Source organism: Callithrix jacchus, chromosome 6, assembly GCF_049354715.1.
Source record: "Callithrix jacchus isolate 240 chromosome 6, calJac240_pri, whole genome shotgun sequence".
Classification (NCBI taxonomy): Eukaryota; Metazoa; Chordata; class Mammalia; order Primates; family Cebidae; genus Callithrix; species Callithrix jacchus.
Window position 1 is genome coordinate 79,770,435 of NC_133507.1, and position 9,961 is coordinate 79,780,395.

At 38.9% G+C, this 9,961-nt stretch overlaps 1 long non-coding RNA gene across 1 annotated transcript; it reads right to left on the reverse strand.

The window, feature by feature from the left end:
* Nucleotides 1-623: 623 nt before the first annotated feature.
* On the reverse strand, nt 624-6,999 carry LOC103793791 (uncharacterized). Its single transcript, XR_004745056.1, has 3 exons — nt 6,778-6,999; nt 3,227-3,357; nt 624-729 (listed from the first exon to the last, which is right to left on the reverse strand). It is a non-coding gene; the product is annotated as an uncharacterized LOC103793791 (long non-coding RNA).
* Between the last annotated feature and the right edge of the window lie 2,962 nt (nt 7,000-9,961).

Here is a 9,961-nt window from a genome sequence, read left to right on the forward strand (position 1 = left end):
ATCTTCATAAAGAAAAAAAAAAAAAAAGAAGAAGAAGCACATTTTACTGACTTATCTGAACCCTTTTGCAGCAGCATGGAGACTAACCCTTTGGTCTTTAAAGCTGAGGCCAATACTTTTCACCCACATCCTGCTCGTTTGAATATCTTAATTTTACTGTATTTTTGAATCCATTCAATTAACTATTAAAGATAAAATGTCTCTTTAAATTTTTTATATTCCAGTAACTGTTCTAAGCACTTACAGCTAGTACATTGTTTAATTATCACTACATTCCAATATTATTTCCGCTTTACAGTTTAGAAAACTGAGGCTCAGAGAGTTTGATCATTCATTAAAAATCCCAGAGATACTGAGTGGTAGAGTATGGATATGAATCCACACAACATAAATACTAAATACCTGCCCATTACTTTATTTATGACTACCCAAAGTACTTCGCTTAAAATTATAGTAAGACTTAAACAGTCAAATTTTGTGCTTAAAAATAAATAGTATATAAAATTGTGATAATGACTACTTCTAGTTTTAAAACCCTGATAATTTAACTTTCAGCATTAGGATTTCAAATATATCATCAAAGAAAGAGTCTGGGAGATGCTTTGCTAATTTGGGGAACATATTTCCTAATTCAAATATTCATGTGAAAGACTCTGCATCTGCTTCAATCTTGTCTATACCTCCAGATATCAACATAGCACTTGGAATGTGATAGGAGTTATATAACATCTATGAAATGAGTGAAGGGATGAATTATTAAATTGCAAATAATTTTTATGCATAAAAATGCTAAAGAATTTTATTAAGACAAATCTGGTGACTTGAATGATTCATGTAGCTTCCCTCAATATTAAAAAATTTCTTAAATTATCAAATTAAGGCCGGGCGTGGTGGCTCAAGCCTGTAATCCCAGCACTTCGGGAGGCCGAGGCGGGTGGATCACGAGGTCAACAGATCGAGACCATCCTGGTCAACATGGTGAAACCCCGTCTCTACTAAAAATACAAAAAAATTAGCTGGGCATGGTGGCGCGTGCCTGTAATCCCAACTACTCAGGAGGCTGAGGCAGGAGAATTGCCCGAACCCAGGAGGCGGAGGTTGCGGTGAGCCGAGATTGCGCCATTGCACTCCAGCCTGGGTAACAAGAGCGAAACTCTGTCTCAAAAAAAAAAATAAATAAAAATAATAGTAATAATAATTAAAAATAAATAAATAAATAAATAAATAAAATCTGAACACCCCAAAAATTACAAAATAATGGCAGTTTTTAAAAATCGAAATTTGGAAAAAAAAAATCAAAATTTGGACTATCAACATAATTATTTTTTCCCCTAACAAATCACTTTCCTTTCCTTATAAACAAGCAGATGTAATAATGAAAGATCAATTTGATCTATAGACAGAGTCTTGCTTTTTGCCCAGGCTGGAGTGCAGTGGCGCAATCTCAGCTCACAGCAACATCCGCCTCCCAAGTACAGGTGATTTTTCTGCCTCAGCCTCCTCAGTAGCTGGGATTACAGGCAGCACACCACCACACATGGCTAATTTTTATATTTTTGGTAAAGACAGGGTTTCACCGTGTTGGCCAGGCTGGTCTCCAAAGCCTGACCTCGTGATCAGCCCGCCTTGGCCTCTCAAAGTACTGGGATTACAGGCGTGAGCCACGGTGCCCAGCCCAAGATAATACTTTTTGTTTGGTGTTTGTTGAATTCCACAATGGTAACACAGTGGGCAAATAAATATATGCTTAATTCATGTATTGGTATTTGTTTTATGTTGGTCTTCCCAGATATTTAAAATTTCATTACTGAACAGAAATTATCTATTCAGTAACCTTAATAACACATATATTTAAATACTATAGAAAGATAATTGGAAAATAGATGCATTATAAGTATAACTTTTATACTACAGGAAACTGAAAATATAAGACTATTTCAGGTATATTGTTTACCATCTTAATTAGCTATTTTTTTTATAAAAAAGTCTCAACAGATCTGATATTTCTTTCCAGAATGAATTCTAGTCAAGTGATTCAATGTAATAGCTGGGGAAATTTCCTATTCAGCCTCCATATAGCTAGAATATTTGATTGCCCTTTGTATTCTAGGCACTATTTTACAGAGAAGACCTGTATTATCTGGCAGTGATGGGTGTTCTCCCACTAAGTAACAAGGCAGACTGCTTCTGCTCAGCTTACCCAGCTAGAGAAGAGTGGCACGACTGACAGTGGTAAGGTCTGCAGTCTGACTGTGCAATGTTGGAGAAGCCACTGGATATTGTGAATAGTTCAAACTTATTATTTATTTATTCAATAATATTGAGATGCTTTTTCTTCAATAAGTTGATAATTATTTTAGACTCTCCAGCCATTGTTAAAGCCAAATATAAATTATTCCCTTCATTGGGTGGGTGCGGAGTAGAGGGCAAGCATTAGATAGATGACCTGTAAAGAGTCCTTTCAGTGTGAGAGGATATGATTTTGGATGTCTATAATCCAGTTGTAGAAATAACCCTGAAGCAAAGATAACTATGAGGGCTGAATATAATTAATTGCTGAATAAATTGCCTGAAGGAAGAGAAGCAACATGAAGTTTAACAAAACTTGTGTTCAGCAAATTTATTATAACAGGATTTTAAAAAGAATCTTATTGGGTGGAAACTGTATTTATAAGTAGAGTTCTCCATGTTTCTGACTACATTTTTATAAAATGGTGTAATAAGTTGAAATATAATCTAATCTATAAGTACTGCTGGTCACTAAGTAACCAATTTGATCCCAGGATAGTTTATTGAGTTATTGAGATTGGCTGAACTAAACATTTCTTGTTTTTAATAATATCCTGGGCAGTTGGATTAATAACAAAGTTATTAACTTTTAAATAATAGGATTTTTAGATGTCTTTTTAATACTAACTGTTCCGTCTCTATGACAGTATCTTTCTAATTTCAGTACTTAAGAATTATATTCAGAGAACCGAGTTTTACAAATACTCAAAGAGCAATTTTTAATGTTATTGCTTGCTTTCTTTTATTGGTTATTGGTGTTTTCTCCAAAAATTTAAATTGATTTAATTCTCCATTCAAATAGTGTATGATACAAGTATCCAAAACCGAAAAAGAATAACGTCTTCTTTTGATATTTTATTGGCCAAGCCTCTAATGCACCTCAAGTTATGTTTGGATAACATTGCCCTATGTCAAATAACAGTTCTATATTTGTTACCTTCAGCTACATACATCCACTTTTGCCTTTCTTTCCCTCTCTCAACCCTGTAGATTCTGGTGGCCATGCCAGGGTTAGTTGCCAGAAGTTCTTGGTTATCAAAAAGTCCAGAGAATAAGTGTAAACCCACTCTAGAAAACAGCGCATGGCAGATTTGGGGAAATAATTCCACTGTGAAACCTAAAGGTTGAATGATAGTTAAAAACACAATCATGTCTTGATTTAGCTGGCTTGGACATCAAAAATGGCAGAGGGCCAATGGATGAATGTGGTAGGCCATTCTTGATAAATTTCCTGTTTGAGAGGTTTCCTCCTGCATTGATCTCCTTGGCTCTATATCAGAAGACGCAGCAATGCCAGCATCCAGCATCTTTCATCTGGGAGAAAAGTACTGGGACCAGAGAGAAAATTTCATTTGTTATTCAGGTCCATTTATCTTCTCTACTTTCCAACACTTTTTTTTCTTTGTCTCCTCTGTCGCTGGGATTGATTATTTTTATGTGCTTATTTTTTGTCTATTTTTAGCTAGAAAAAATTTCAAGTAAGTGAATACTAGAAAAATGCTTTGGGCCTCTGTGAACAGGTGTTATAAGCACACACAGGTGAACTTTTAAATGAGTTAATCATGACTTCAAGATGTACTCAGATATATTGATGATAAAGTAGGACTTCAGGAGGACTATAATAGCAGCCTTTTACTTTTTAATTTTTTTAAATAGATACTTTACCAGGAATTAATTCAGAATTCTTGCAAATGCTCTGGGCTGAAGATCCTATTAGCCTTCACTTGAACATTTTGGTCAGGGTTTCCTTCTCCCTTTTTGGAAAATCTTTTTTCTTCTATCAAAGAAACACACATACTGTAGATTTTATTTTATTTTATTTTATTATTATTTTTTTGAGACGGAGTCTCGCTCTATCACCAGGCTGGAGTGCAGTGGCTCGATCCCCGCTCACTGCAACTTCTGTTTTCCAGTATCAAGCAATTCTCCTGCCTCAGCCTCCTGAGTAGCTGGGATTACAGGCACGCGCACCACCACACCCGGCTAATTTTTTGTATTTTTAGTATAGACGGGGTTTCACCATGTTGGCCAGGATGGTCTCCATCTCTTAACCTTGTGATCCACCCGCCTCTGCCTCCCAAAGTGCTGGGATTACAGGCATGAGCCACCTTGCCTGGCCAGTGTAGATCTTATTTTTTAAAAAGTTGAATTATGCAATCATTTCTCTTCTTGCTTCATGACCCAGGAAAGGCTTCCCATGTTTTGAGGAAAATCCTGCTAGACAGTGATCGAAAAACCTAATCTTCCTGGTAACCCTTCCAAGGGGACTTTGGTACTGTTGATAAATATGTGTTCCACAGATGGCACCATTTTATCTTCCAAAAAGCTCCTGTTCTGGATAGCACTGAGTTATAACCCTACATAAATTAAAAAAAAAAAAGTGTGAACATCTTTCCTCTGATCAGTAATCTGTCATTTAGCACAGGATTTCAGAGCTCATGAAAGATGTCCACTGGTCAGTTCATCACAGTGTCTGCATGCACTCCATTAGCTATGCTGTAAGGAATGCCACTTGCTCTTTGTGTTCTGTGAGGCAGAACAATAGGGCACTCTCCTCTGGAATAGCTGCTGATTCCTTCAAAGCTCAGTCAAAGCCCACATTTTTCCTTTCTGAATAATGTATGAGCTTGGCTCATCCATGTGCTGCTAATCTACTATGGAGGAAGCTTCCAGCAGCTTTTAGCCTTTTTGTCTGATGCCACTGAGAAAAACTCACCAGTTCAAACAGGAATACCTTGTGATCAGACTTTGTTTGCTTCAAGGTTTTTGATGAAAAGGTAGGAGTGAGAGAAACCCAGAGGAGTGTGTTTGCACACAAACAGACAGGCATGCTGACCTTTGAGACGGCATCCAATTCAATGTTTCTTACCTTGTGGGCTCATGTGAGACAGAAAGGTAAACACAGCTTCTGATGCACAACCGTAAACAGACTTTGTGTTGAAGAAATACTTCCTCCATGTCCCCTTGTGAAATTGAGGGCCCAGTCAGTGGCCAGCTCGCAAGCCTTCTTACTCCATGATGGTCAATGTGCTCCATGAGGGATCTACTTCTATTTTTCACCTGTGTATAATTCCCAGGACCACTGTAACAAATTACCACACACTGAGTGGCTTAAAATAGCAGCACCTTATTTTCTCATAGTTCTAGAGGCTAGAAGTCCAAAATGAAGAGGTTGGAAGAGGCATGCTCTCTCTGAAACTTCAAGGGAAGATCCTTTCTTGCCTCTTCCAGCTTCTGGTGGTTCTTGGTGTTCCTTGGCTTGTGGCAACAGAACTCAATCTCTGCCTCCATCTTTAAGCAACCTTCCTTTCTGTGTGTCTTCATCTGTCTTCCCGTAAGGGCGCCAGCTATTGGGTTTAAGGCCCAACTCAATCCAGTATGACTTTATGTTAATTAATTAGACTTATTTCTAAATATGATCACATTCTGAGATTCTGGGATGATGTGAATTTTGTGGGGATACTTTTCAACCTAGTACAACCTATAGGAATAAAGAATCAAAATTTATAGACCCCTGTGCTAATCTCTAGATGTGTCTGAGAAGCTTGCTTAGTACCTAACCATATTTAAAATGGGGATAAAGATGCTTCTAAGGATGGTATTTCATCCCTCAACCAGAGGGACACAGCTTCATGTCTGCATACCTACCAGTCTTCTAGAACCAAAGGTTTCCCTACACATATGTGATCAAACCCACATCCTTCAATGCTCTTTCAAATGACTTTTCTCTGAAGCTATTTTCTTTCCAGAGGATGTTATTATTCTTCTTTTAGTCCCATAAATTTGAGAAGAGTTTTATAAATTTAGAATTTCTCAAGGTCCCCAAAAGTCCACTGTCCCAGGATTTCTGGGTAAGAGGGACAAGAATTAAGCAGTAAAGAATCATGAAATCTCAAACATTTGAAGAAAATTGAGGTACTGGACAGCCGATCATTTTTGTAAGATAGTGTATCCGTTAGCTCCTTAAGCAGGAATGGCCAAATATGAAACCGATATGTTTAGGTAGTGGATGATTTCTGAAGAATGGAAGAGTCTATTATGAGGGAGGTAGGAGAGCCCAAACGAACCCCACCTGTTTTATACGTCAGCTTCAAGCTATCCCTGAAGCTCACAGTGACCTCCTTCTGTCATCTCAATTCTTATGTACTGAACAATCAACATGGATATTGTGTTTAGCCCCTGTCTAAGAGTAGAGGAATGCAAGGCGGCAGAGTGTAAATGAAGACATTTTCTGTCTCTGGGTCCAAGGATTACAGGGGGCCTCTCGTGTCCAGATGAGTGGGAGGGAAAAGCAGGAACAGCATACTCTAGGGCAGTTGACGTGCATTTGGACATTAGAGAAAAGCTCCTGTAGCTTTCCCATCTCCTGCTAGTCCCTTTGTAGACCTTGTTCACCAATATGCAATCTTTCCTATCAATTATAATGCTTTCAGTTGTAATTAACAAAAGAACCCCCCAAAATGGCCCATAAAACAAGGGGTTTATTACCTCATACAACAAGAATTGTTGAGTCTAGAAATTTCCAAGATTAGTTAATTTAGCAGCTTAATAACACGAAGGGCCCCAGTGCTTTTGGTCTTTCTTCTCTAACTTGGCTGTGTTCTTGTTGTGGTCTTGAGATGGCTGAGGCTGATGCAGGCATCAAGACCAGGGCCACTTTTGGGGTGGGCCATCAGTGTTTTCCATACGACCCCAAGTTCAGCAGGTCCTACTTGTGCGCTAATGCTCTGGGGTCACTGTATTGAAATTCTTAGTAATTCTACTTTGAATTTGTGCTTTGTAAGTGAAGTATGATGGAACAAAGAAGTCTGTACCAGGCACTCAGAGCCTTCAACTCATGGGCAGTCCTGCCTGACCTTCTTGCTAGAAAAGGTTCTAGGCCACCTGCCCCCAGCCACTGCCCAACAGCTACTGCCCGCCTCTGCCTCCAGCAGGGGTTGGAGTATAGGTGCAGGGGATCGGGGTCAGAGTAATGTGTGCTGTGCATGCTGAGTTGTAGGGTGAGGCTCTAGGTACCTGTGAGGGTGCCTCAAACCCAAAGCACAAATAAAAACCACCATGACAAGTCAAGAAGGGGAGATCATTGAAAAAAGGAAACAGTTTGATCCTGCTTCTTGAATAAGGATCTTCACATTTTAAATTTTCACTTGAGTTTGCAAATGATGTGGCTCGCCCTAGTTCGGAAATCCAGCAGAGAAAACAGACTTTACCTTGCATGGCTTTTCTCAGTTTAGAAAAGTCTTCTCCAGATGCTTCTAGGAGATCCTAGTTCTACATAGCTCAGAGTTGGAGCACATGTCCCTGCCTGAGACAATGACTGGCTAGCAATTAAGACTACTCTGATTGATACAAATCAATAGAGGTTCACTTTTGGGCCAAAGATGGTCCATCATTGACCTCATGGCAGCTCCAAGTATTAGAACGAAGTTGTGGTTCTGCAAGTAAGGAAAAATTGGGGTAGAATAGCGGGAGGAGGCAGATTTAGGTAGAAATTTAGCAGTGTCTGTCACACAGTTTTCTCTATGATTTAGCTCCTTTTTCATTCCATTATATCAGCTAGAGAAGCCATAGGGATTCTCAGAACCGTCCTTGTAGCTACTTTGATTGAAACAGATGAGTGTTGCTTGGGTCCTAACAAGTTAAGAAACGATTACCCTAAAGTAAAAGTCTACCAAACCAATATAATTATGTCAACTTAAATATTGTTCTTGAAAAATCTTTCCATGCTACTTACATCTTTTTTTAAGACCTCAAAAATGTTCTAAAAATAGATGTTTGTCAGACAAATGTGCACTTCAGTTTATTTCATTTTCTTACTCAAGTGCAACTTTTTTTTCTTTTTCAGGGCATATAAGACAAAATAATCCATCAGGAAGAGATATTATAACAATTAATATTTTTCTAGTTTAATTGTTATTTTTGTTTATTTGTGTTTTTGAGATGGAGTGTCATCCTGTCACCAGGCTAGAGTGCAGTGGCATGATCTCGGCTCACTGCAACCTTCGACTCTCTGGTTCAAGTGATTCTCCTGCCTCAGCCTCCCAAGTAGCTGGGATTCCAGGCACATGCCACCACACCCAGCTAATTTTTGTACTTCTAGTAGAGACAAGGTTTCACCATGTTGGCCAGAATAATCTTGATCTCCTGACCTCGTGATCCACCTGCCTCAGCCTCTCAAAATGCTGGGATTACAGGTGTGAGCCACCGTACCTGGCCTAATTCTTGTTTTTACCTAGGACTGAGCATCTCACCAAGCCTTCTGATGTTTGGCCTGTGTACTTAATTTCCAAACCACCAGAATCACATTAAAATTCCTAAGTGTTTGGGATTGAATGACTTGATTGACTAGCAGAATGTTACTGGGCAAAAAACTGAGTTGGAAGTTGATTTTGTTTTCTTTTTACACCAAACTCTTACTACCGGGCAGACAGATATTACATCTTTCTTTACCATTGTCCCCAAAGATCTTTATGCCAACCATTCACTTCCAAAAACTCAGGTGCACTCCCAGAGCTACAAATGCCACCAGCTGAGAATGTCAGAAGAGGAAATCCAAGTCTGATCATATATACTTGAGCTTTACAGGAAACATTTGGCAACTTGGAAAGGCCCCAAGAAAATGTGTCCTAACCCTTCCACATTCCATCCACTGCTGTAACATGGTACAAACTCATACACTGCAAAAACTTGCCCCCTAAATGCACATTGTAATCCACAAAACTGTGCTCCTGTGCACACACAGTCAGAAACACAGAAATTTCTTCTACATAGGAATTCTGAAAATGAAGACCAGAGTCTGAGGTTTTCACCACAAGGACTCCACCAGGATTAGCACAGATGCCTGGGAAAGAGAGGACCTCAGTTTGGCCAAACACTTCACATAAACTTAACTGGGCATCACTAGTGGAAAGAGAGGAATGCAACCAAGACACATGAATACCACAATGTTTCACTGGATGTTTTCTAGTTCTAAAGATCAGGCTTTAATTGAGTGATGGTGCACGCAGGCTTGCATTTTTTCATGTTATCTGCTAGAATTCCTTGGCTTTGTTCTAATCTTAGGCCTAAGGCACAACTAAATGAGTCCAGTTACCTAGAAAGAGTATCTGAAGAGGGCTAGGTAAGAAGTGGGCATAAGTGAGTGCTGGGAAAAAAAATTCAAATCATTAAAATACTCTATTTCTTGAGCAATGTCTTTGTTGTAAAGAAGGGTATGGTGGAAAATGAGTATCACATCTTGTATTAGTTTGTTTGTGCTGCTAAAACAGAATGCCACAGAGAGGGGAATTTACAAGAAAAAGAAAAAAAAAAAAAACAGAGATATTTGTCTTGTGGTTCTAGAGCTTGGGAAGTCCCAGAGTGAAGGGTCACATCTGCTGAGGGTCTTCTTCCCGTGTCGTAACATGATAGAAGGCATCACATGGCGAGCACACAAAACAGAGAGGAAATCAAGCCAAATTCATTCTTTTATCCTGAGCCCACACCTGTGATAAGTAACACACTCTCATAATAAGGGCACTAATGCTTTCATAAAGTTGAGGCTCTCATGACCTAATCACCTCTTAAAGTCCTGCCTCATAATGCCAAAACAATGACAATTAAATTTCAACATGAGTTTTGGAGGGGACATTCAAACTGCTGCATGCTTTAATTTGCTGTTTCTAGACTATTA